Source organism: Ovis aries, chromosome 3, assembly GCF_016772045.2.
Source record: "Ovis aries strain OAR_USU_Benz2616 breed Rambouillet chromosome 3, ARS-UI_Ramb_v3.0, whole genome shotgun sequence".
NCBI lineage: Eukaryota > Metazoa > Chordata > Mammalia > Artiodactyla > Bovidae > Ovis > Ovis aries.
Window position 1 is genome coordinate 177,360,233 of NC_056056.1, and position 27,037 is coordinate 177,387,269.

Below are 27,037 nucleotides of genomic sequence, written 5' to 3' on the forward strand. Positions count from 1 at the left end.
TGACCAACGTAGATAGCATATTCAAAAGCAAAGACATTACTTTGTCAACAAAAGTCTGTCTAGTCAAGGCTATGGTTTTTCCAGTGGTCATGTATGGGATGTGAGAGTTGGACTGTGAAGAAAGCTGAGCGCCGAAGAATTGATGCGTTTGAACTGTGGTGTTGGAAAAGACTCTTGAGAGTCCCTTGGAGTGCAAGGAGATCCAACCAGTCCATTCTGAAGGAGATCAGCCCTGGGTGTTCTTTGGAAGGATTGATGCTAAGGCTGAAACTCCAGTACTTTGGCCACCTCATGCGAAGGGTTGACTCATTGAAAAAGACTGTGATGCTGGGAGGGATTGGGGGCTGGAGGAGAAGGGGATGACAGAGGATGAGATGGCTGCATGGCATCACCGACTTGATGGATGTGAGTTTGAGTGAACTCTGGGAGATGGTGATGGACAGGGAGGCCTGGCATGCTGCGATTCATGGGGTCGCAAATAGTCAGACACGACTGAGCGACTGATCTGATCTGATGTTCTGTTTCTATGGGTGACCCATGATGTGTGATATGCGTGTGTATTCCTTGCTGTAAGTCTCAATATCTTCTTCAGAAAGTGTTGGGGTGTGAACACACCAACAATATTTTCCCCTGGGGTAAGTATAGCTTAAACGTCAGCCTGTAAGTTTCACTTTTTTGCCAGACTGAATTTTAAACTTTTCTCAGTAGTATGTAGAGATTGAGCTAAAGCTTTGACAGTTCCTGAGCTCCTGTTCTGACTGAGATCAAGGAACTGTAATTAATCACCCAGGTGTTGTTGGATGCTGCTGTCACTTTTCCCCATAAGGCACAAGAGCCAGTCCAGTTCAAAGCTAGGAGGAGACCACAGGAACTGGGCATATGTGACCAGTATCCGTGGATCTAGAAAGAATGGAGCATGTCCCAACCATACTCGTAGAAGAGAGAGACTTATATGAGACTCCTGTGCCTCAGGAAGTCCAGCTGTTTGCCAGAACCCCAGATTTACAGTTTGAGCAAGCTCCAGGAGTTGGTGATGGACAGGGAAGCCTGGCGTGCTGCAGTCCACGGGGTCACAAAGAGTCAGACACGACTGAGCAGCTTACAGTCATGTAAGACTTACAGATTGAACCTTAAAGACCATCAAACTACTGAAATCTCATTGTCAAGTGAGACAGTGGATATGGAGTTGTTTTAAAAAATGTAACAAGTGTAAGACAGCAGAAATTACCATGGATGGTTAGACAGTGATGGTCTCTAGTCCAGTTCTTAACAAATTGACCACAAAATAGTCCTTAAATAAAACTTAGCAAATACCAAAGAACAAGTATTTTGCAGTGCCATAAAATTAGAAATCAGTAACAAAAATACAATCACAATCTGCTAAAACCATGCTTGGATTGTAACAGTAATAATTAGAGAATACTAAGAATCATATGGAGAATCATTGGAGAAGGCAATGGCAAACCACTCCAGTTTTCTTGCCTGGAGAATCCCATGGACAGAGGAGCCTGGCAGGCTACAGTGCATGGGGTCAAAAAGAGTCAGACCACCACACTTAGTGACTAAACAACAACAAACAAGAATCATGTAGCAACGAAACTAGTGCATTCAGAAGACTTTGTGACATTGCTAATGCAATGCCTTGTGGGAAATTTATAACTTTAAATTCATATATCGAGAAATAAAGAATACTGAAAATAATTTAGGAAGCTGTCACAATCAAGAAGATGAAAGAAAAAAGAGCAGAATAATCTCCAAAGGGAAGAGAATGGAAGAGTAGGAGTCAAAATTAATGACAGAGAAAACAGAAGAATCAATGTTCTTTAGAAAGACTAATAACTGAATAAAAGATCAATCAAAAAAATAAAGAGCAAAAATTGACCTTATTAGGAATGGAAAAAGTGGACAAAGCTATATATTAAACTGTAAGTAACAAATATGACATATTAAATAATTATGTTTGTTGCTGGTGGAATTGATCTCCTTTTATTTAGGAACATCCCAGAAACCTATCTAAGTAGTAGGCAGAATCCAGCACTGTTAACAATTTGGTAGACTGCCTTTCATGAGTGAGTTGTATTTTCCACTTTGGAAGTCTCAAGATCATTTTTCTTGGTGATTTTAGAAACTTTTATTTTGATTCGGTGATTGATGTTGTATTGGAATAAAATTGTTATTGAGAGGAAAGAAAAAGAGATCAATGTGTTGTACTGAAAATTCTTATTATTCTATTTATGCTGGAATTTGGGGGAAGGGTATATACCTAGGAAAATTTCTGGGTAAAAGAGGATATTGTGTATTGTTAATGTATTTCCAAAATAATTATAATAATTCACACTTCTACCAGCAGTGGGTGATAGTGCTCACTTAGCCACAGGCTTGCTAACACTTAGTAACAACAGGTTGTTCTTTGGGGCTTTTGGTTGCAACCATGTGAAATGTTGTATCATAGTGATTTTAATGTACACTTCCTTGGTTGTCAGTAATTTAATGATGTTTCTGTATATTATCTTCTGTGAATTGCCCTTTCAAATTTTACATTTTTACTATCATATTGTTTGCATTTTTCTCTTAGATTTGTAGAAACTTGTTGTAAATTCCAGACAATATTATTATGTCATTTAAATGCAGAACAAATTTCTCCTGTAGTGGAAGAAAATATATTTGCAAGTCATTTTGTGAACATACATTTTAATTTTTAGAGACTATATGCCTAAAAGTGGAAAGTCTGGATCATAATACAGAAATGCACTACATTTTGTAAGAAACTGACAAACCATTCTCCAATATAGTTGAATCAGTTTACGCTCCCACCAGCAATGTATAAAAGATCATGTTGCTCTGCATTCTCACCAGCATTTGATTTTGTCTGTCCTTTAAATTTTTGTCATTATAATAGATGTGAAACATTCTTTCTTGCGGTTTGTTTTCAATGTTCTGAAGACTAGTAACATTTGCATACTGCCCATTCATAACTGTTTTTCAAGTGTCTTTAAGTCTTTGTCCATTTGGGGGAATGTTTGCCTTTGTATGTGGACTTCCCTGGTGGCTCAGATGGTAAAGCATCTGCCTACAATGCGGGAGACCCAGGTTTGTTCCCTGGGTTGGGAAGATCCTCTGGAGAAGGAATTGGCAACCCACTCCAGTACTCTTGCCTGGATAATCCCATGGACGGAGGAGCATTGTAGGCTACAGTCCATGGGGTCGCAAAGAGTCGGACACAACTGAGCGACTTCTCTTCTTTTTGCCTTTGTATTATTGATTTCAAGGACTTCTTTATATTCTTTTATTTTGGGTATGACTTTTTTTTCTTTTCTCTTTTCTTTTTTGGCTGAATGGCATATATTATCATAGTTCCCTGAAAAGGAATCAAACCCACACCCCTGCAGTGAAAGTGTGGAATTTTAACCACTGGACTGCCAGGGAAGTCCCCCCTTTTTAATTTTTTTCATAAATAATACTCATTTATTCTTGCACCATTTGTTAAAAAAAACAAAACCAAAACCCTCCATCTTCCTCTGAATTGACTTGGTTCCTTGGCAGAAAAATCAGTTGACCATATACGTGTGAGTGTACCTCTGACCTGTTAGGGTCCACTGATCTGTCTCTCCTTGTGTCAGTAATAGTGTCTGGTTTTCCTCAGTTTCCAACATTGCTTTGGCTCTTTAATATTCTCTGTGGTTTTTGGTGGGAATGTAAATAGGTACAGCCACTATGAAGAAGAGTATGGAGATTCTTCAAAAAATTACACATAGAGTTACCTTACGATCCAGGGATCCCACTCCTGGGCATATATCCAGAGAAAACTCTAATTCAAAAATGTTACAGCAGTGTTACAGCCAGTGTTACAGCAGCACTGTTTACAATAGCCAAGCAACCTTATGGAAGCAACCCAAATGTCTATCAACAGATGAATGGATAAAGAAGATGTGGTACACTACTCAGTCATAAAAAACAAGATCTAGATATTAGCTATTCTGAGTGAAGGAAGTCAAAGACAAAGATATGCTATCACTTGTATTTGGAATCAAAAAAATGATATAAATGAACTTCAAAATATTCCTTGTGTTTCCATATAAGTTTTAGAATAAGCTTGTCAATGACAAATATATATAATTCTTTTTGGCTGTGCTGGGTTTTTGTTGCTGCGTGGGCTTTCCTGCAGTTGCTGTGAGCGGGGCTACTCTGTTGCAGTGTGTGGGCTCTCAGTGTGGCGGCTTCTTTTGTTGCAGATCATGGGTTCTAGATGCATGGGCTTCAGCGGTTGCAGCATGCAGGCTCAGTAGCTGTGGCTAATGGGCTCTCAAGCTCAGTAGGTATGGCACACGGGCTTAGTTCCTCTGAGGGATGTGAAATCTTCCTGGACAAGGGGTTGAAGCCATGTCCCCTGCATTGGCAGCTAGATTCTTATCCACTGTATCACCTGGGAAGTCCATCACTGAAGTTTTGATTGATATTGTATTTAGCTTGTATTAATAAATCAGTTTGGAGAGAGTGGACATCCTTACATATTGATTGGAAAGCCATTGATTTGGATGAACCCTTTCTTGTCCTCTGCTAATCTACCCTATGTCTAGGCACTATTTATTTGCTGCTTGTTCTGTGTCTGAACTCCCTAAACTCTTCACTTTGTCGTCCAATTAAATTTAGCTTGGTACCAATATTCTCTCTTGCTTTGATGCCTTACCTCTCCTCTAATTACCAACTCATAGCTTATCTCTGAGTTCATGGTTTGTCTTCTTCCTGGGTGAGTTCTGCTCAGATTATCTACTCAGTATTGTGACCTCTCTGTCTTGGGAACCAGGCACTCTCATTTACAGTTTCCATGGGATGCCTTATACTCCTGGGAAAAGCCAGGAGAGCAATCTCCAAACAGCTCAGTATGGTAGACAAGCTTTTGAATGGGGGAACCTCTCTGATTTCCTCACTTACCCTCATTATTTTATATTACTGCTTCAGCTATCATGAGCCACTAGTAGTTCCCTGAACGTATATTCTGTTTGTTGCTGTTCAGTCGCTCAGTCCTGTCCAGTTCTTTGCGACCCCCGTGGACTGTAGCACAGCAGGTTTCCCTGTCCTTCGCTATCTCTCAGAGTTTGCTCTAACTCATGTCCATTGAGTTGGTGAGGCCATCCAACCACGACATTCTGCCACCCACTTCTCCTGCTCTCAATCTTTCCCAGCATCAGAGTCTTTTATAATGAATCCGTTCTTCCCATCTGGTCGCCAAAATATTGGAGCTTCAGCATCAGTCCTCCCAATAAATGTTCAGGACTGATTTCCTTTAAGATTGAGTGGTTTGATCTCCTTGCTGTCCAAGGGACACTCAGGAGTCTTTTCCAGCACCACAGTTTGAAAGCATCAACTCTTTGGCACGCAGCCTTCTTTATGGTCAAATTCTCACATCTGTACACAACTACTGGAAAAACTGTAGCTTTGGCTATACAGACCTGTGTCAGCAAAGTGATGTCTCTGCTTTTTAATACACTGTCTATTTGTCATAGCTTTTCTTCCAGGGAGCAGGAGTCCTTTAATTTCATGGCTTCAGTCACCACCTGAAGTGGTTTAGAGCCACTTCAGGCTGGTATTCACATGTCTATAAGAATTTTCCACAGTTTATTGTGATCCACACAGTCAAAGGCTTTAGCGTAGTCAAAGAAGCAGAAGTAGATGTTTTTTTCCTGAAATTCCCTTGCTTTTTCTATGATCCAACGGATGTTGGTAGTTTGATCTCTGGTTCCTTTGCCTTTCCTAAGTCCAATTTGTACATCTGAAAATTCTCAGTTCACATACTGTTGAAGCCTAGCTTAAAGGATTTTGAGCATTACCTTGCTTGCCTGTGAAATGAATACAATTGTGCAGTAGTTTGAACATTCTTTGACATTACTCTTCTTTTGGATTGGAATGAAAACCAACCTTTTCCAGTCCTGCGGACACTGCTGAGTTTTCCACACTTGCTGGCATATTTAGTGCATCATCTTTTAAGATTTGAAATAGATCAGCTGGAATTCTATCACTTCCGCTAGCTTTGTTTGTAGTAATGCTTCCCAAAGCCCACTTGACTTCACACTCCAGAATATATGGCTCTAGATGACTGATCACACCATCGTGGTCATCTGGATTATTAAGATCTTTTCTGTACAGTTCTTCTGTGTATTATTGCCACCTCTTCTTAATCTCCAATGCTTCTGTTAGCTCTTTGCTATTTCTGTCATTTATTGTAACCATTTTTGCATGAAACTTCCCTTAATATCTCTAATTTTATTGAAAGGATCTCTAAATCTTACCCATTCTATTGTTTTCCTGTATTATTATTATTATTTGCATTGTTCACGTAAAGGTTTCATCTCTCTCCTTGCTATGTTTTGGAACTCTGTGTTCAGATGGGTATGTCTTTCCTTTTCTCCTTTGCCTTTTGCTTCTCTTTTCTCAGCTATTTTTTCCACAGTTTTCAGGCATTCTATCAGATCTAACCCCTTGAATCTATTTCTCACTTCCACTGTATAATCATAAGGGATTTGATTTAGATCATACCTGAATGGTCTAACGATTTTCCCTACTTTCTTCAATTTAAGTCTGAATTTGGCAGTAAGGAGTTCATGACCTCAGCCACAATCAGCTCCCAGCCTTGTTTTTGCTGACTGTATAGAACTTCTCCATCTTCAGCTACAAAGACTATAATCAATCTGATTTTGGTATTGACCATCTGGTGAGGTCCATGTGTAGAGTCCTCTCATGTGTTGTTGGAAGAGGGTGTTTGCTATGCCCGGTGCATTCTCTTTGCAAAACTCTGTTAGCCTTTGTCCTGCTTCATTTTGTACTCCAAGGCCAAACTTGCCTGTTACTCCAGGTATCTTTGACTTCCTACTTTTGCATTCCAGACTGTATGATGAAAAGGACATCTTTTTAAAGTGTTATTTCTAGAAGGTCTTGTAGGTCTTCATTGAACTATTCAACTTCTTTGGCATTAGTGGTTTGGGCATAGACTTGGATTATTGTGATAGTGAATGGTTTACCTTGGAAACGAACAGATCATTCTGTCATCTTTGAGATTGCATCCGAGTACTGCATTTCAGGCTCTTTTGTTGACTATGAGGGCTACTCCATTTCTTCTAAGGGATTCTTGCCCAGGATAGTAGATATAATGGTCATCTGAATTAAACTTGCTGATTCTAGTCCATTTTAGTTCACTCGTTTCTATAATGTTGATGTTCACTCTTGTAGTCTTCTTTCTGACCACTTCCAATTTACCATGATTCATGGACCTAACATTTAGAATAAAACCCCATACCCGCCAGAGATGCTCAGAGGGCTCAAACAAACCTTGTGTGCACCAGGACCCAGAGACCCCACAGAGACTGAGACAGAACTGTGTTTGAGTGTCTCCTGTGGAGGTACAGGTCAGCAGCGGACTGCCGCAGGGGCAGGGACCAGCAGACCTGGGTACGGCATATGCCCTCTTGGAGGAGGTCATTGTTAACCCCACCATAGAGCCACCAGAACTTACACAGGACTGGGGAAACAGACTCTTGGAGGGCACAAAGACTCCTGGACAGGAGTCTCTGGTGGAGGCGTGGGTCGGCAGTGGCCTGCTGCAGGCCTGGGGGCACTGAATGTAGCAGTGAATGCATGGGACCTTTTGAAGGAGGTCGCCATTATCTTCATTACCTCCACTATAGTTGGTGAAAGTGAAAGTCGTTTAGTCATGTCCAGCTCTTTGCAACTCCAGACCAGAATACTGGAGTGGGTAGCCTTTCTCTTCTCCAGGGGATCTTCCCATCCCAGGGATCGAACTCAGGTCTCCCACATTGCAGGTGGATTCTTTACCATCTGAGCCACAAGGGAAACACCATAGTTTGGCCCCAGGTAAATAACAGGGAGGGAACACAGCCCCACCCATCAACAGAGAATTGGATTAAAGATTTGCTGAGCATGGCCTCACCCATCAGAACAAGACCCAGTTTCCTCTCAGTCAGTCTCTCCTATCAGGAAGATTTCATAAGCCTCTTATCTTTCTCCATCAGAGGGCAAACAGACTGAAAGCCACAGTCAAAGAAAACTAACCAATCTGATCACATGGACCACAACCTTGGTCTAACTCAATGAAACTATGAGCCATGCCATGTAGGACCACCCAAGACGGATGAGTCATGGTGGCAAGTTCTGACAAAATGTAGTCCACTGGAGAAGGGAATGGCAAACCACTTCAGTATTCTTGCCTTGAGAACCCCATGAACAGTGTGAAAAGGCAAAAAAGATAGGACACTGGTCCCATCACTTCACAGCAAATAGATGGGGAAACAGTGGAAACAGTGTCAGACTTTATTTTGGGGGGCTCCAAAATCATTGCAGATGGTGACTACAACCATGAAATTAAAAGACGCTTAGTCCTTGGAAGAAAATTTATTACCAACCTAGAAAGCATATTAAAAACCAGAGACATTACTTTGCCAACAAAGTTCCATCTAGTCAAAGCTATGGTTTTTCCAGTAGTCAAGTATGGATGTGAGAGTCGGACTATAAAGAAAGCTGGACGCTGAAGAATTGATGATTTTGAACTGTGGCATTGGAGAAGACTCTTGAGAGTCCCTTGGACAACAAGAAGATCCAACCAGTCCATCCTAAAGGAAATCAGTCCTGAATATTCATTGGAAGGACTGATGCTGAAGCTGAAACTACAGTGCTTCGGCCACCTGATGCGAAGAGCTGACTCATTTGAAAAGACCCTGATGCTGGGAAAGATTGAAGGTGGGAGGAGAAGGGGACAACAGAGGATGAGATGGTTGGATAGCATCACTGACTCAATGGACATGAACTTGAGTAAGCTCCGGGAGTTGGTGGTGGACAGGGAAGCCTGGCATGCCGCAGTCCATGGGGCCGCAGAGTTGGACATGACTGAGCAACTGAACTAAACTGATGGACCTAACATTCTGGGTTCCTATGCAATATTGTTCTTTACCGCATTGGACTTTACTTTCACCACCAGACAAATCCACAACTGGGCATCATTTCCTCTTTGGCTCAGCTTCTTCATTCCTTCTGGGACTATTTGTCCGCTCTTCTCCAGTAGCATATCGGACACCTACCAACCTGGGGGGTTCATCTTTCAATGTCATATCTTTTTGACTTTTTGTACTTTTCATGGGGTTCTCAAGGCAAGAATGCTGAAGTGGTTTGCCTTTGCCTTCTCCATGGACCACCATGGAGTTTTGTCAGAGCTCTCCACCATGACCTGTCCATCTTGGGTGGCCCTACACAGCATGGCTCATAATTTCACTGAGGCCAAACTATGCTAGGGTAATGGCGACTTCCTCTAAAAGGACTCATGCCAACACATCGTGCCTCCCAGGACTGCTGCAGTCAGTGCCCTTGACCCCATGCAGGCCACTGTTGACACATGTCTCTGCCAGAGACTCCCAAATACACACAGGCAGGTCTGCCTCAGTCTCTTATGGGATCACTGCTCCTTTCTCCTGGGTCCTGGTGTACACCAGGTTTTGTTTGTGCCCTCCAAGAGTCTCTGTGTACCCAGTCCTATGGAAGCTCTGTAATCAAATCCCACTGACCTTCAAAGTAAGATTCCCTGGGGATTCTCAGTCCCTTTGTGGGATCCCTCAGTTGGGAAGTCTGATGTAGGCCTAGAACTTTCGCAGCAGAGTGAGAACATCTTTGGTAAAGTTGTTCTCCAGTTTATGGATCGCCTACCTGGTGGCTTTAAGTGGGGCTAATGGCAACCTCCTCCGAGAGGGCTTAGCCACACATTGCACCTCCCAGTACTGCTGCTGCCAGAGGCCCTGTGCCCCACGGCAGGCAGCTGCTGACCCATGCCTCTGCAGGAGACCCTCAAACACTCACAGGCAGGTCTGGTTCAGTCTGTTGTGACGGTCACTGCTCCTTTCCCTGGGTCCCGGTGCACACAGGGTTTTTGTTTTTAAAATGTATTTATTTTGGGGCATGCTAGGCCTTGGTTGCTACACATAGGCTTTCTCTAGTTGTGGGGAACAGGGGCTACTCTTCATTGGAGAGCATTGGCTTCAGTAGTTGTGGCACATGGGCCTAGTTTCTCCTCTGCACGTAGGATCTTCCCCAGTGAGGGATCAAACCCGTGTCCCCTGCCTTGGCAGGTGGATTCTTATCCAGTGTGCCACCAGGGAAGTCCCTGCACAAGGCTTTGTTTATGCCCTTCCAGTGTCTCTGGCGGGTATAAGGTTTGATTTTAAATGTGATTGAGCCCCTCCTACCATCTTGCTGCAGCTTCTCCTTTGTGCTTGGACATGGGGTATCTTTTTTGGGTGGATTCCAACATTTTCCTGTCGACGATTGTCTAGCAGCTAGTTGCAATTTTGGTGTTCTCACGAAGACGACGAACACGTGTTCTCACAGAAGAAGATGAACACATGTTCATGAACACATGAACACCTGCCATCTCTTGGTGAACGTATACACTTTCTCTCAAATCTGGACTTTTGCACATCCTATTACTTCCACCTCAAACAATATGTTCCCCCAGACACACCCACTCCCCATCCTATTAGCTTTAGAGATTGATCCTGATTCCTCAAGGGTGGTTAAGATGTTCATCTATGAACTCTCATGACAGCGTCTTGCAGTTCCTCATAGCAGCACTTAATGCTGTGTTTCTCAAAGGTGGGAGCTGGGTTTTTCTCACTGGTAAATTTCCAGCTCTTAGTACAGTGCCCGGCACAGACAAGGCTCTCCACCAATATTTGTTAGAGGAAAGAATGAATAATAAGTGGATGGACTTCCCTGGTGGTCCAGTGGTTAAGACTCTGCACTTCCACTGCAGGGGGCACGAGTTTGATCCTGGCTGGAGAACTAAGATCCCACAAGCCACTCAGTGTGGCCAAAAAAAAAAAAAATCGATTAAAAAAATTGATAGATACTGTCAATATGTTCATGGTACACTCTTAGGAATTGGGAACCCTGACTCACTAAAGACGTTATGGCAGTTGTGTACCTGTGGTGGAGACAACAGGTTTTTGGTTACGAGACAACAACCTATTTTTCCCCAACACTTGTTAAAAAATATCCCTTGTCCAAAATCAATTTATTTGCACCAACCAAGATTCTAATCTCAATGCCCTTCTCAAGCAGATTTCTTAACTGGAACAGATATGTGTTGGCTGGGTAACACAAAATAGTAGATAGATTCATGCTGTAAATAAGTATTTTGGCCTCTACTTTTTAAAGCAGTTCTACATAATTTTGGTCAACATGGATACAATCTCAGAACTTCTTCTGGGAACCGAAAACACTAAGTTGTTCTTCCTTTTTTTCATATATACATTCCCCAAGGAGAGCAGCTCTTATTTCTCATGTTTTTTCCCTCATAGGATCTAAATTAATGTTGAAGATCTTGATAACATTTGATAAACATAAATTGAATTTAATGATTAACAAGGCTGAACAGTAAACTCAAGGGACATGAATTAGTTTGTTAGGGCTGTTGTAACAAAGAACTGCAAGCTGGCTGTCTTATAAACAGAAATGCGTTTTCTCATAATTCTGTAGGCTAGAAGTCTGAGGTGGTGGCAGAGTTGGTTCTTTCCGTAGATTGTGAGGGGGAATCTGTCCCATGTCTCCTAGCTTCTGGTTGTTTACTGGCAATCTTATACAAGCATCATACTGATTTCTGCCTTCATTTTTTTTTTTTTTTTTTTTACTACGCCAGGTCTTGTGGCATGCAGGATCTTCAGTCTTCATTGTGGCGTGCAGGATCTTCCCTTTTAATACTTTTATTTATTTATGGTTTGCTGGGTCCTCATTGCTGCATGGAATTCTCATTGTGGTGGCTTTTCCTGTTGCAAAACACAGGCTCTGGGGTGTGTGGGCTTCAGTAGTTGTGGCTTGCTGGCTCTGGAGCACAGGGTCAATAGTTGTGGGGTAAGGGCTTAGCTGCTCTGTGGCATGGGGAAATCTTCCCCCACCAGGGATCAAACCTGCATCTCCTGCATTGACAGATGGATTCTTTACCACTGAACCACCAGGGAAGCCCCCAGTATCTTTTTTTAAGTGCAGTATGCTAACTTAGTTGCGGCATGTGGGATTTAACTTAGTTGCTAATTTAGCTGTGGCATGTGGGATTTAATTCCCTGACCAAGGATTGAACCCAGGCACCATGCATTGAGAGCATGGAGTCTTGGCCACTGGACCACCAGGAAAGTCCCTGCCTCCTCCTTCAAGGGATGTCCCCCTTGTGTGTATCTCTGTGTCAGAATTCCTCATTTTTATAAGGATGCTAGCCATTTTGGATTAAGGGCCATCCTCCTCCAGTATGACCTGATCTAGTTATATGTAACTGCACCTACAATGACCCTATTTCCTAACAGTCACATTCTGAGGTACCTGGCATTAGGACTTCAGTATAAATATGTAGCTCTAGACACCTCCCACTTGCAGGCTGTGAGAGTTTTAGCATCTCAAAAAACTCTGGACCCCAATTTTATTCATTCATTCATTTACCCAATCTTTACAATGCTCTGTTTTTTTTAAAAATGAATCACTGTCTAAGCTACTAAGGGTATAACATTGAACAAAACAGTCATAGTCACTACCCTCATAAAACATGTAATCCAGTGAGGGAGTAAAGATAATAAAACAAGCATCAACCAGAAATTAAGGTAAGTGCCATGAGGTAGAAATTACAGAATTAAATAGGAGCATAGAACAAGATTATCCAGCCTTGTTTGGGGTCTGGGGTAGAGAGCTGTGAAAACTTTCCCTGGGAAGTGACATTTAAAGTAAGCTCTTAGGCTATAGCATCCAGGTGAGGAGAATGTAGAATCAAGCTTGTGGGGTTATCTGGAAGATTAAATTGGATAAAGCCATTTATCTGAATGTTGTCTTCATGCTCCCATTTATTTCTGTGAATGCACCTCTTTTGGACTTTACTGTCGTTTATGGACCTGCTTACTGTGTGTCAGGCTCTATGCTAGTTTCCTACATCTTCTCTAATTTCCCTCTAATTTCTTAATGGCAACCATGGAGACAACATTTAGAGTGCTGTCATATTTTTAAAAGTGATGACAAGAACTATTCTGCTCCTCAGGATACAGCATGCTTGGGGCTGGTGCACGGTGATGACCCAGAGAGATGTTATGGGGAGGGAGGTGGGAGAGGGGTTCATGTTTGGGAATGCATGTACACCCATGGGGATTCATGTCAATGTATGGCAAAACCAATACAGTATTGTAAAGTAAAATAAAGTAAAAATAAAAGACAAAAAAAAAAAGAACTATTCTGCTTTGGGCTAAATTCTGCAAAGTTCAAAATGCTACTGATTCAAAAGTACTTTTTTGAAACATACAAGTAATGAAAATAGTAATGATATTACAAATATAAATTATGGAGAGATCTCCATACAATACGTGGTGAAGAGGAATTCAAAATAACATTGTAGATATAAATTAAGGAAAGGTCTCCATACAACATAGAGTGAAGAATAAATCCTCAGCCAAAAAATATTAAATATAATAGTAAGTATCTGAAAATGTATTTTATTGAGCTTGCATTCCGTTTACTTCTGCTGCCTAGGGAACTGTCAGTTTTGAATCCTTGCAAATACTGACAGATAGCCATAGAAATGTACTATTTTCAAATAAAATAGTGACCTCTTTGGTAATCCAGTCACGTTTTCTCCCCTCAGTCCTTGCACCAAATAATGCTTAATAGTATGATATATAAGTGAATTGTATACTCAAATGGAGAAAAGAGTCCAAAACTCCAGAGGCATTATTCAAAGTATATACCAATCATACCACTGCAGAAAATTTTATCAAACTAGTCAAAAAGTTAGCGAATTTTGGATTAAGGAAGGGCCAAAAAAAATTTGCAAAATTCTTTCACCATATAACATTTTTGGACCTCTAGTTCAGTTCAGTCTCTCAGTCGTGTCTGACTCTCAGCGACCCCATGGACTGCAGCACGCCAGGCCTCCCTGTCCATCACCATCTCCTGGAGTTTACTCACTCATGTCTATTGAGTCAGTGATGCCATCCAACCATCTCATCCTCTGTTGTCCCCTTCTCCTCCCACCTTCAATCTTTCCCAGCATCAGGGTCTTTTCTAATGAGTCAGCTCTTCGTATCAGGTGGCCGAAGTGTTGGAGTTTCAGCTTCAGCATCAGTCCTTCCAATGAATACTCAGGACCAACTTCCCTTAGGATGGACTGGTTGGATCTCCTGGCAGTCCAAGGGATTCTCAAGAGTCGTCTCCAACACCACAGTTCAAAAGCATCAGTTCTTCGGTGCTCTGCTTTCTTTATAGTTCGATGCTCACATCTATACATGACTACTGGAAAAACCATGGCTTTGACTAGATGGACCTCTGTTGGCAAAGTAATATCTTTTTACCTTACATTTTATCAACTGTAAAAAAAAATGTGAAGAGGAATTACTAGATGTACATTTCTAGTGTATGCTTTGCTTTACATGTAGCTCATCACACTCGGAGAAAGCAATGGCAGCCCACTCCAGTACTTTTGCCTGGAAAATCCCATGGATGGAGGAGTCTGGAAGGCTGCAGTCCATGGGGTCGCTGAGGGTCGGACACAACTGAGCGACTTCACTTTCACTTTTCACTTTCACGCAGTGGAGCAGGAAATGGCAAGCCACTCCAGTTTCTTGCCTGGAGAATCCCAGGGACAGAGGAGCCTGGTGGGCTGCCGTCTGTGGGGTTGCACAGAGTCAGACACGACTGAAGCGACTTAGCAGCAGCTGCAGCAGCATCACACTGGTTTGCAGAACATAAGTCAACTCCTTAAACATGTATAGTGCACGTGTTACAAAAACAAACTTGGGTCCAGCTGCTTGCTCCTGGTAAAGCCAATCTACTGAGACCGGGTTGTGGTGAAGCAACATGCAATGTATTGCAAGGCTCCAAGCAAGGAGTCGAGGCAGATAGTGCTTAAACTCCTTGAATGGCTTCCAGGGAAAGGTTTTTAAAGACTGGCTGAGAGAGGGAGATTTTGGCTCATCAGTTCGTGGACATTCTTCTGATTGGTTGCTGGTGAGGTAATCAGGAGTCAACATCATCAACCTGATTCCAGCGGGTCTGGGGTCTATGTGCTTGTGGGCAGTATCCAGTAAACTTCTTCCACTTGTTAGCAGCTTCAGTATCTGCAGAACAGCTCAAAAGACGTGGCTAAGAATATTATCTATAGCTCTTGAGGAGAAACTAAAGGTCCTTGAAATTATTTAATAGCTAAGCTATTATTATTTGTCTTTGTTTTTCTTTCTTTCTGAATTTTCTCACTTTTATGTTTAAGTTTATTCTTTGGAACTCAGGGAAGGCCTAGGAAGCTAAGGTTTTTTTACAGACAAGAGGCAGACAGAGGACATGGATGGGGATGAGAAGGGCCCAAAGAGTCCTGCTCTTTTCCACATATATGACAGAAAAGCATTCAGTAACCTCTGATCATTGAAAGCTTGTGTTGTAAGAAAACTTTTTTCATTTAAATTAAAGTGATTTTGTGAGCCATGAGAAGGACAGTACAGATGCAGAGGCCCCACACCGATAGAGCACATGTATTTTTTAGAATATTTTATTCCCAGAGGCTAATCAGTAGCCAACAATATGCCTCCCAATCTTGATCCAAGGTTGAAAAAAAATGGAAATTTTTACCATGATGAATGAAAGCCTGTATGTGTGAATTTTTTTGGTGCTATGTGTTGAAAAAATGGTTGGTGTATACAAAACTCTATTTTTCTTTTCATGCTGATGCATAGTGGCTGATAAAAACAAAATGTTCTCTTCTTTTCAAAGTTAGGGATAAAAAGGAAACATTTCTTTGTGACTTGATTACTTCAATTACTTGGAATGGATTGATATATTTCAAAATGGGAGTCAATATCTTGAATAAACTGAATCTATCATTTCAGAGATAAAGGATTATAATTTTTAATATTTAGGACAAGATAGCAGAATTTCTTAAGAAGACCAAACTGTAAAGAAATTCTTCAGTCATCATGATAATAATTTTCTCCCACTGTCAGATAAAGAAACTAATGATATATTACTGATAATGTTTGAAAAATCACTTCAAAATGCTGTCACAAACCATGTAGAAATATTTTCCAGAGATGCATTCAATGCAAGAATGAATTGGTATTCATCTTTCAGGTTGGAAGATTAAAGTTAAAACTTTGCCTATGATGTGTTCATGTCTAATGAACATGGAAAGCCATCTTCAGTGATACATTTGTTCTTTCCGAGTCAGTGTTTTAATTGAATAGCCAGAATTATTTAAACATCCTTACAACGATGAATTGGGATCTTCCAATTTAGAAGGTGTAAAGATTAAGGAATTATCTACTGATTGTGGAAGCTGGACATGTGTTGAGCTGTTCATGATTAAACTGGCTATGGACAAACTAAAACTGGTGCCTTGTGTGCAACAAATGCCCATGAAGTGTCTGCAAATGCTGAGAAATTGAGACGGTGCTAGACATTCTGATTAGGTTTCTCTCTCCTCTAAAAGCCCCTACCTCTGGAGCAGAAAATCAGTTCGAATCACACACCACTGATTTAGTTAATATCAATCCTCATTTTGGCCACATCTTTCCCCCCCAAGACTGGAAACCCCTCTTTGATTTTTTGACCCATGACTAAATCTGATTGCTCACTACTTGATGTTTCCAGGTGGTGCTAGTGGTAAGAACCCACCTGCCAGTGCAGGAGACATAAGGGACATGGGTTTGATCCCTGGGTGGGGATGACCCCCTGGAGAAGGAAATGGCGACCCACTCCAGTATTCTTGTCTGGAGAATCCCACAGACAGAGGAGCCTGGCGGGCTACAGCCCATGGGGTCGCAAAGAGTCACAAACAACTGAAGTGACTTAGCATGCTTGTATGCTCACTTGGACCCTTGATATTGCACCCACTCTGTTGAATATCCTGGAGCCAAGTGCTTAAGTTTGGCGTTAAGATAGATTACGGTGTTCCTTTGAATATGGACCACTTGTGTCCTTCTGGAGCTTGTTGTTGAGAAAGACAGGTTTCTTCTTTACTCCTGATGATTTCTTCCATGTGGAGGTAGCTCCACGAGTCAAACACACCAGGCCTTAAGTATCCTTTTCTGTGGGATTTGTAATTTTAAAAACTGTATTTTCTTTCAATTGTGCTGGGTCTTCGTTACTGCACGTGGGCCGCCTCTATTGGTGGTGCACGGGCTTCTCACTGTGACGCTTCTCCTGTTGCAGGCCACGGGCTCCAGGGTGCCGAGGCTTCGGCAGGTGCGGACGGGGCTCAGTGGCTGCGGCTTGTGGGTCCCAGAGCATGGACTCAGTGGTTGTGGCGTACAGGATCATTTGCCTCGTGGCACGTGGAATCCTCTCAGACCAAGGATTGAAGCCACATCCCCTGCACTGGCAGGCAGACTCTGCACCCTGGGCCACCAGGGAAGTCTGGGATTTGCGATTTTTGAAGAAGAACCTGGGCATGAGTGACCCCGAGCCTTCCTCTGGTTTCCTCTCAGAACCATGTGAAACACAGAAAAGGGGGTGCCCTCACATAGGCAGTCTGGCCAGGGTCCCCCATGAGCTGTGGCAAGGTAGACAGATCTGTCTGCCTTAGGGCTTAGGATTCAGCTGGCCTGTGTGGCACATTTACCAATATCACCTTTTCTTGGTAAATGAAGTAGAACTTTGTTCTCCCTGTACTTATATTTTCACCTCTTTCACCCAATTCAAAAGCTTAGAAGAGGTATACTATTATTCAGCTTTGTTCAAATTCCAAACCTGGCCTCTGTTGCCAGGTCAGTTTCCTCCGCTGACCTCCCACCTTGATGCTGGGAATCTACACAGGCTTTCAGCTCACTCCTTGTCCCCATCAGCTGGGAAACAATATGCCTGGGCCTCAGAGAAGTTCACTGTGGTAAGACTGACAAGTAGTCAGCAGCCTTTGTTTATGGTGATTTAACAAATACCAGTCAGTCCATATATCCTCATCTTGTCTGTAAGCTATCAGAGTCCATTTCAAAGGGTTTGCTGGAATTTAAATGTATCCCTACCAAGCTAGTAAAAGTATTAAAAAATATAGTAAGGCTGGTTATGAATTTTTGCTGGGAAAAAGCTACTAAATTGATAGTAAAGCTATATATATATATATATATATGTATGTATGTATGTATGTATGTATGTATATATGTATGTATTGTTGTTCAATCGTGTCCAGGTCTTTACAACCCCATTAACTACAGCACCCCAGGCCTCCCTGTCCTTCACTATGTCCCTGAGTTTGCTCAAACTCATGTCCATTTAATCAGTGATGCCATCCAACCATCTTATCCTCTGTTGCCCACTTCTCCACATGCCTTCAGTCCTTCCCAGCATCAGGGTCTTTTCCAATGAGTCAGCTCTTTGCATCAGGTGGCCAAAGTATTGGAGCTTGAGCTTCAGCATCAGTCCTTCCAATGACAATTCACGGTTGATTTCCTTTATGATTGACTGGTTTGATATCCTTGCAGTCCAAGGGACTCTCAAGAGTCTTCTCCAGCACCACATTTAGAAATCATCATATCTGTTTGTGTGTGTACACATACATACATACAATTAAATAATTAATTTTTTTATTTGGCTAGGTCTTCTTTGCTGCAGACGGGCTTTCTCTAGTTGCAGCAGGCTGGAGCTTCTCATTGCTGTGGCTTCTCTTGTTGCAGAGCATGGGCTCTAGAGCACTTGGGCTTCAGTAGTTGTGGTGCATGGGTTTAGTTCCCCCATGGCATGTGGAGTCTTCCTGGATTAGGGATCAAACCAGTGTCCCCTGCGTTGGCAGGTGGATTCTTAACCACTGGACCACCAGTTCAGTTCAGTCGCTCAGTTGTGTCCGACTCTTTGCGACCCCATGAACTGCAGCACGCCAGGCTTCCCTGTCCATCACCAACTCCCAGAGCTTGCTCAAACTCATGTCCATCGAGTCGGTGATGCCATCCAGCCATCTCATCCTCTGTCGTCCTCTTCTCTTCTGCCTTCAGTCTTTCCCAGCATCAGAATCTTTTCTAAGGAGTCAGTTCTCATCAGGTGGCCAAAGTATTGGAGCTTCAGCATAGTCCTTCCAGTGAATATTCAGGACTGATTTCTTTTAGGATTGACTGGACTGGAGCACCAGGGAAGTCCAAGTTATATATTTTTATAACTTCTCTGTCTGGCACGTATGGATGAAGACTGACCCCTGCCATATCAGTAAACAAATGGTGTTGCAGCCATCAAGGCATCAGCCACTGCAGCTGCCTCTACTGTGCACCTGAGGGGCTTCAGGATGGAGAAAAGCAGGATCCTGGCCCTATATAGTTTAGGAGCACATCAAAGGTAAGGCCCAGATTCTTGCATCTTCCTATATGTATAAAAGGGTTAAATTCATTAACTTGAGGTGTCTGCTGCTGCTGCTGCTAAGTCACTCCCGTCGTGTCCGACTCTGTGCGACCCCATTGACGGCAGCCCACCAGGCTCCCCTGTCCCCGGGATTCTCCAGGCAAGAACACTGGAGTGGGTTGCCATTTCCTTCTCCAATGCATGAAAGTGGAAAGTGAAAGTGAAGTCGCTCAGTCGTGTCCGACTTTTCGCGATCCCATGGACTGCAGCCTACCAGGCTCCTCCGTCCATGGGATTTTCCAGGCAAGAGTACTGGAGTGGGGTGCCATAGTTTTCTTTAATTACCGGTACTTTTTGACTACTATTTTTTATTTTGTAAAAACTCCTATATACCCTGGCTCCTCCTTCACCTCTTCAGAGCCATCCCACAGAGCTATTTGAGAGGCTGCCTTCTGGGCTTAAGTCCTCAGTGAGTTCACCAAATAAAACATAATTCTTAACTTGTAGGTTGTGCATTTTTTCAGTCAACACATGTATTACGTACTGAATAGATGTTTGACAAATGAATAAATTAATCATATGATTTATTTTTTCTAGCTCCTAATAGTCTTTTAAAGTTTTTAAATGCTTATAAACCATATTTTTAACGATATTTCCTTCAGGTTTTCTTGTTCTAATTTCAAAAACTTTAATAGTTATTTCTAGAAGTCCTCTTTTTTACCTTATTGGTAAAACAGAATGACATTTACCTTCCCCCAGTCTTCCAGCCTAACTCTCCTGCTCCATCATTTCTTAAAGAGCAGAAATGTTGACTGCATCAACAAAGATACATTTTATTAGTACATTTTGTGCCCTGAGATGTAATTATTCTGGTTCTGGGAATTTAAAGTATGTTAAATGCTCTTTTATTATCATCTTTTATCTTCGGGGAAGTGTCCTTTTAAAGACAGTTTTTCTACCATTTATTGTTAGAGTTATTCCCCTTGGCAGTGAAGCAAAGTAGGACTTGAATCATTTACTTTTCTCTGTTTCATGTGATAACATTCTAATATCTGCTGTAGTATGTAAGAATTAAAGATATTAAAATTTAAAAAAAGAAAAAAAAAGAAAAAAAATAATATCTGCTGTAAAGAAGTGAGTCTGTTCCTTTCTTTGTTTGCTTTATTGTATTATTTATAACTATGTCAACCTCTGCTTTTCCTGGCAAAATTCTTTTGGGTTCAATAATTTGTCATTGTTGTTTGGCTATGGTTCCCTTTCTCTGGATTTTGTACAGACACTTCTGTTTAAGAAAACAGAACCTAGGTGATTCTTTCTGAGATCGCTCTCTTTCTCTGAGCCTACCACCAGATGTAGGGTTGATGCAAGGTCATCATCCCTCTTGACTGCAGACTGGACAAAGGATGGACACCTAGGGAATCAAACTCTTTCTCCCAGCAATTTGGAGCTGAGAATGAGTTGGTCTTTTAGTCTGGGTTGACTGCTTGAATGGACAGATTGGGACCTCAGAAGTTGTGAAATGCAGCATAATTGGACTGTACACAATGAACTGGTAAGAGAGGAAAATGGACAGATGTACAGAATGACGTACAGACCGTGAACCAAGGAGATGAGCTCCTGATGACTTTCCCGGTCCGAGCAAATCACGGCTTCCCTGGTCGCTCAGATGGTGAATAGCCCGCCTGCGATGCAGGGGACCTGGGTTCAATCCCTGGGTCGGGAAGATCTCCTGAAGGGCATGGCAACCCACTCCAGTATTTTTGCTTGGGAAATCTCATGGACAGAGGAGCCTGATGGACTACAGTCCGTGGAGTCACAAAGAGTTGGACATGACTGAGCGAGTTTCACTTATATAGAGCAAATTATGGCAGGCTTATTTTTTGAAACTTCAATTTGCATTTCTGTGTGTCCCTACTCCCACTATGAGGTGGTTGCTGGATTGCTGCTGTTCATATTATAGCATAGTAAGCAAGAGCTGCCTAAAGCTAACACACAGAAACAGTATAGGGTGGTGAATACTAGCAAGTGTTCTCCAGCTGGGCCATCTGATTTAGAAGATCTTGTATCACTTCCTGGCTGTGAACCTGGGCAAATGACTTAATCTACCTGTTGTCCCATCTGTAAGTTAGAGATCTATGCTGCCTACCTCATGGTGTTAGTGTGACAATTAAATTAAGTAATAACATAACATTCTTACAACCATCATCCTGTCATAAAGGAACTAATAAGTGCAAGTTATTATTATTATCATAATTCCACCCCCCCACCACCACCGAAGACCCAAACTAATTGAAGAACAGTACCCCAGAGGATGAGATGAGGGAGAGGAACACCATGTAGGATACTGTGTGTGTTGGGAGGAGCGGACCATGTAGACAGCAGAGATTAGGGTGGCCTGGCAGAGCAGTAGTTCGTGCAAAACTCTGAAGCAGTGTCTGAGGATGGGCTGAGCCTCAGAGGGGAGCACTGCCTTCTTCATGAATCTGGGAAAGCAGGACTCTGCTCCTAAGCTTCCCTAGAAGTTCCTAGGCCCAGAGGATGGCAGGGAAGTCATACTGCTAGCAGCTTCCCAATTTCCAGTCTTTTTTTATTATTCAGGAAAAGAATGCCAAATTTTAGTCAGTCACCCCTGCAAAAATGGCTGGATTTCCTTTTTTTTTTTTTTTCGCATGAGAGGGAAATAGACTTTTGAGGCAAGAGTACAGGAGTGGGGTAGGTTTCCTTCTCCAGGGGATCTTCCTGACCCAGAAGTCAAACCTGGGTCTTCTGCATCACAGGCAGATTCTTCACCTGCTGAGCCATCAGGGAAGCTCCGTAGACTTCTATCTTAACCATTGCTCTTTTGTTTTTAAGTTTTGTATATAGCCATATTAAATCTTATGTGATTCAGCAAGAAAGAGAGTTTCAAGACCTGAAGTTCGGACTGGGACGATGGGAAAATAACTAGGACAATAGAAAAAAAAAAAAGGAACAACAGATGGAAACTGACCAAAGACTGGAGAGACCTTCTCTCTGGTGCTCCAAGGACAAAGATGGGCAAGAGTGTCCCCCAGATAACCAAGATTTTATATCCCTTCAGCCTGGCCAATGGGAGAGCCACAACCAGATGTTCACTGGTGCAATATTTCTTGCGTATCTGAGTTTACTGTTTGAAACCCAGAAGCACTAAAGGGACTTAGCTGCCCATGGATTTTGTGATATTTCCCAGGATGCTTTTAATGTATTCTGCTTTATTTGATTCTTCTAAAGTTCGTTCAAAGTGATTTGTTGTTTCTGCCCAAAAGGACCCTACCTAAGATATAGACCCCAGCTAGGCAGCTGTATTAATTTCTTAAGATGTCTCTTTCTTTCATCTCTGACTAGGAATATTGTAAATTATATTGTGAGATTTCATTTTTAGGGTCTTCTATCTTAAATGTTTTGCTTTTTTGAAGAGTCAGTTTCTGGGATCATGTCCATTTTTTTTGCCTTACTTTTGACATCTGTGTTATCAAAGTTTAGAGCCCCAGGAGGTGAGTGCTGGGACTTCTTCCTTTTACCCCATGCTGCTGTTTCTTTCATTTCAGTGTCATTGCCAGACAAGCAGTCAGTGTTTCCTTATTGATCTAAATCAAGTCCAGAATGGCAGTTCTTGCTGCTTCCTCTACCAGCTGAGCAGGGAACTGTCAGCAAGGCAAGCCAAGAATTTATCAGCTGTAATTCTCCTGCAGAATTAATCTACCGAGAGATGCGTGGCTCCTTGAATCTTTCAAATATGATTTTTATACATCTGGAGGATATAAGAAGAGATTCTTAGGCATGGTGTGGATAACACCTGTGGGGACTGCCTTTATTATTAAAACCTTTCACAGATTCCAGCACTTTTGGAAATTGGTTGACTGTTCAAACAAATTGAAGCCAAACGCTGGAGAGAAGTAGCTGGAAAGAACACAGAAATGGGCGCTGGAGTGTAAAGCTCAAAACCCCTGCTTTGCCATTTATTCACTCTGTGATCCCGCAGAGTGAATGAGCCTCTCTGACTTGCTGGATTTTACACTTTCCATCTATGAAATGGAGATGCTTTTCTCTCTTCTGGATAGCTCACAAAATTGTCTGGTACCAGTGTTTAGGAACATAATTCATTTCGGGTCAAATGTATATTATTGTCATGATCTCTACATGCCCCAAGCCCCAGTCTGCTGTTCCCATATGGAGAATTGTTCAAGTCATGTCTGTGTCTGTTTCTGCCCTGCAAATAGGTTCCTTTATACCGTTGTTTTAGATTCCACATATATGCATTAATATACGATATTTATTTTTCTCTTTATGATTTCGCTCTGTATGACAAACTCTAGATCCGTCCAGGGCTTGTTTACACTCCTGGAAAGAGAGGTAAAGGAATGAGTAGCTGGAATTCCAAGGGCTCCTTTGTTAATGACACATACTGGTGCTTGTTTTCTTCAGTAATTGCAATATTTTTATGACATGACATGAATTTATGGACATGGAACTCCAGGGAATTTGCACCTGTAGACAATATAAGCTCAGTTTACAATAATCCATCTTTTCACTGTCATCCAGGAACCCAGTTAGGTCCTAGTTCATGTCACTCCTCTGCTCAAAGCTCTCCAGTGGTTTCTCAACCCACTCTGAGCGAAAGCCAGGCTCACCATGGCCCCACGGGCCCTGTGTGTGTGTCCTCTCTTGCCTACTTCCTGGCCCTCCTCGCTTGTTACTCTCCCCTAGTCTGCCCTGCTCCCATGCATCTTGCCAACCCTCTAGGCTGCCAAGGATTCTCTTGCCTCTGGGCCTTTGCATCTGCTATTGCCCAGATGTCCACGCATCTCACACACACTTCCTTCAAGTCTCTGAACGTCTCAGTGAGACTTCCCCTGAGCATCCTTCAACATTTCGAGTGCTGTCTCTCCCTACAGCCTTCCCACATCTGAAAGAAGTCCCTTCCTCCTTACCAGGAGGAGGAAATAAAACTGCACCTTCCAGGACACAGAAAGCCTTTAAACAGCCCTTCACAGCATCAGACCAGGAACAACTTTAGAAACCATTGCCATCAATTCTTTAATATTACAGATAAAGGAGGCCGGTAGCTGGGGGGAATTACTTATTCAAGAATGAGGAGCTGTACAGAGATGGGTCTGGGAAGAGAATGCAAGATCATTCATGTGTTTATTCACCTAACAGGTATCTATTTGAGACCTCCTACCTGTTAGGATCTTGAATAAAACCAGTTTCAGTTCTTACCTACCTCAAGAACCTACAGCCTCAGGTCAACCTTACTGAACAAATCATTACATAAACAAGTGTGAAACTCAGCTGTGACATATGTTGCAAGGGAGAAGTTGTTGGTGCTTTGAGAACATAGTTTGGAGGTTTGACTTGAGCAGGGAGCTCAGTAACACTTTGTTTTTCTCTGTTAGTAGGATTTTTTATTTAAATCCTTTTTTAAAATTGAAGTGTAGTTGATTTACAATGGTGTGTTTCTGGTATAAAACAAAATGATTCAGTTATATATATACATATATGTGTATTCTTTTTCATATTCTTTTCCATTATGCATTGATTATAGTTCCCTGAGCTCTACATTATGACTTTGTTGTTTATATTTTACGTATTGTTTGTATCTGTTAATTTCACGCTCCCAATTCATCTGTGAGTCTGTTTCTGTTTTGTAGATAAGTTCGTTTGTGGCATATTCTAGTTTCCATGTATCATATGGTATTTGTCTTTTTCTTTGTGACTTCTCAGTGAACACTTTCTTGATGGAATAGTGCTAAAGCTGAGAATGAAAGGGTGATAGGCAGCTGATGGAGGAGCAGGGCATTTTAGGCAGTGGGGTAGAGTGCGGTGTGAGATGAGGTTAGAAATGAAGGTGGAGGTTGGAGCCTGCAGCACCCTATAAGCCGTGATAAGAAACTTTATCTTTATCCTAGAAATATTGCAAGGTTTATCTGATTCCTATTTCTATTCCTTACCTTTAATCGCACTGTCAAATAATGTTAAGGATAAGTAATAGAGGAGGCAGATTCAATTTCTATTTATATCCAGAAATCATCGAAAGGGCAAAAAATAAACTTGAAAGAACATTCCTTCAGTCCCTTGCTTCATCCTACTTCCCTGCCTGCCTAGGCAGTCAAATGCCCTCTCTTTATTTCCAATCCAGATTTGCATGAACACTGTACACACACGCGCTTGTGCACACACGCACACACACACACTTGCTTCATATGTACTTCTTCATTTTAGCAAACAATGTCTTGACATTCCTGATACAGAGATAGTAGAGCTTATTTTGATTAATCTCATTTAATTGCAATTAGTTTATCCTCTTGGGTCATTTGATCTGCAATCACTTGCTGTCAGGGTGCTGAAAATAGTGCCCATCCTGCTTTCTACAAATGATGGCAGTGGATCCGAGAGGTCTTTCCTGGTATTGTAAAGTTCCACTCTCTGGTTCCAGAATGAAGAGAAGACCCAGGAGCACCATTATCAACTACTTTGCAGTTTTGTGGTGTAACCTGTTTGCTTGATTAAACATCGCTCTTCTGTAAGACCCATGTGTGTCCAACACCTGGGGCTTTGTTGACCCTGGAGAGGTGGCCCCTCCCAGAGTGCATCTTCCATATGCAAGTCAGCGAATGCAAAGCTCACTTCTCCTGCCTCCTTTATCAAGCTCTGACACTGAGCCACTTCTCTGCACCAGTCACTGCAGGGTCAGGTACCAGACAAGGAGAGAAAGCCCTTCATCTAGAGCCTACTGAAATTTTAACTAGCCAACCCTACGCCTGCTTAGTCTGTCTCACCTGTTCCTTCCCTGGAAACCACAGCAGGGCCTCTTGCCCACATTTTTCTCCTATTCCTTCTGCCTCTGGACCGGTCCTGCTACTTCCTCACATGGCCCTGCATGGTGTGCCAGTCCCCTTCTCTTGGGAACTGTGAGTAACAAACTCTATTTTCAGTGACAACCATCTCCTAATCTGTTGGCCTCATCATTCCTGAATAATGGCAAAACTTACATTTTAAAGGGCTTCCCAGGTGGCTCAGTGGTAAAGAATCCACCTGCCAATGCAGGAGATGTGGGTTCAGTCCCTGGGTTGGGAAGATGCCCTGGAGAAGGAAATGGCAATCCACTCCAGTATTCTTGCCTGGGAGATCCTATGGACAGAGGAGCCTTAGTGGGCTATGATCCATGGAGTTGCGAGAGTTGGACATGATTTAGTGACTGAAAGCAATATTTTAAAACCTCTTCCTCAGACTGGTTTCTTTCATTCCCTTCTGAGAAATCCCATGTGACATCCCTCTGGTCTTCTTGGGTATGCTGGTGGAATGGCAAGGATTCTGGAGCCAGGCACACCTGAGTTAATTGCCTTGATGCACCCCTTACCAGCTGCAAGACTGTGGGCTTTTGCTTCACCACCTTTTTTAAAAAAAAAATTATTTATTTGGTTCTTAGTGGCCACACGTGGCATCTTCATTGTGGTGTAAGGGCTTCTGTCTCATTGTGGCGTGTGGGCTCCAAAGCACCTGGGTTCAGTAGTTGTGATGCACTGGCTCAGCTGCCCCATAGGATGTGGGATCTTAGTTCTTTGACCAGGGATCGAACCCACGTCCCCTGCACTGGAAGGTGAATTTTCAACCAGGGAACCACCAGGGAAGTCCCCTTGCTTCCCCTCCATGACCCTTACTTCCCATGCACAGGGAAGAGGATCACAGC

At 42.4% G+C, this 27,037-nt stretch overlaps 1 long non-coding RNA gene across 3 annotated transcripts in view; it reads left to right on the forward strand.

Moving 5' to 3' along the window:
* Nucleotides 1-27,037, forward strand: part of LOC121819150 (uncharacterized) — a 119,449-nt gene that overhangs the window by 23,500 nt on the left and 68,912 nt on the right. The window lies entirely within an intron of this gene.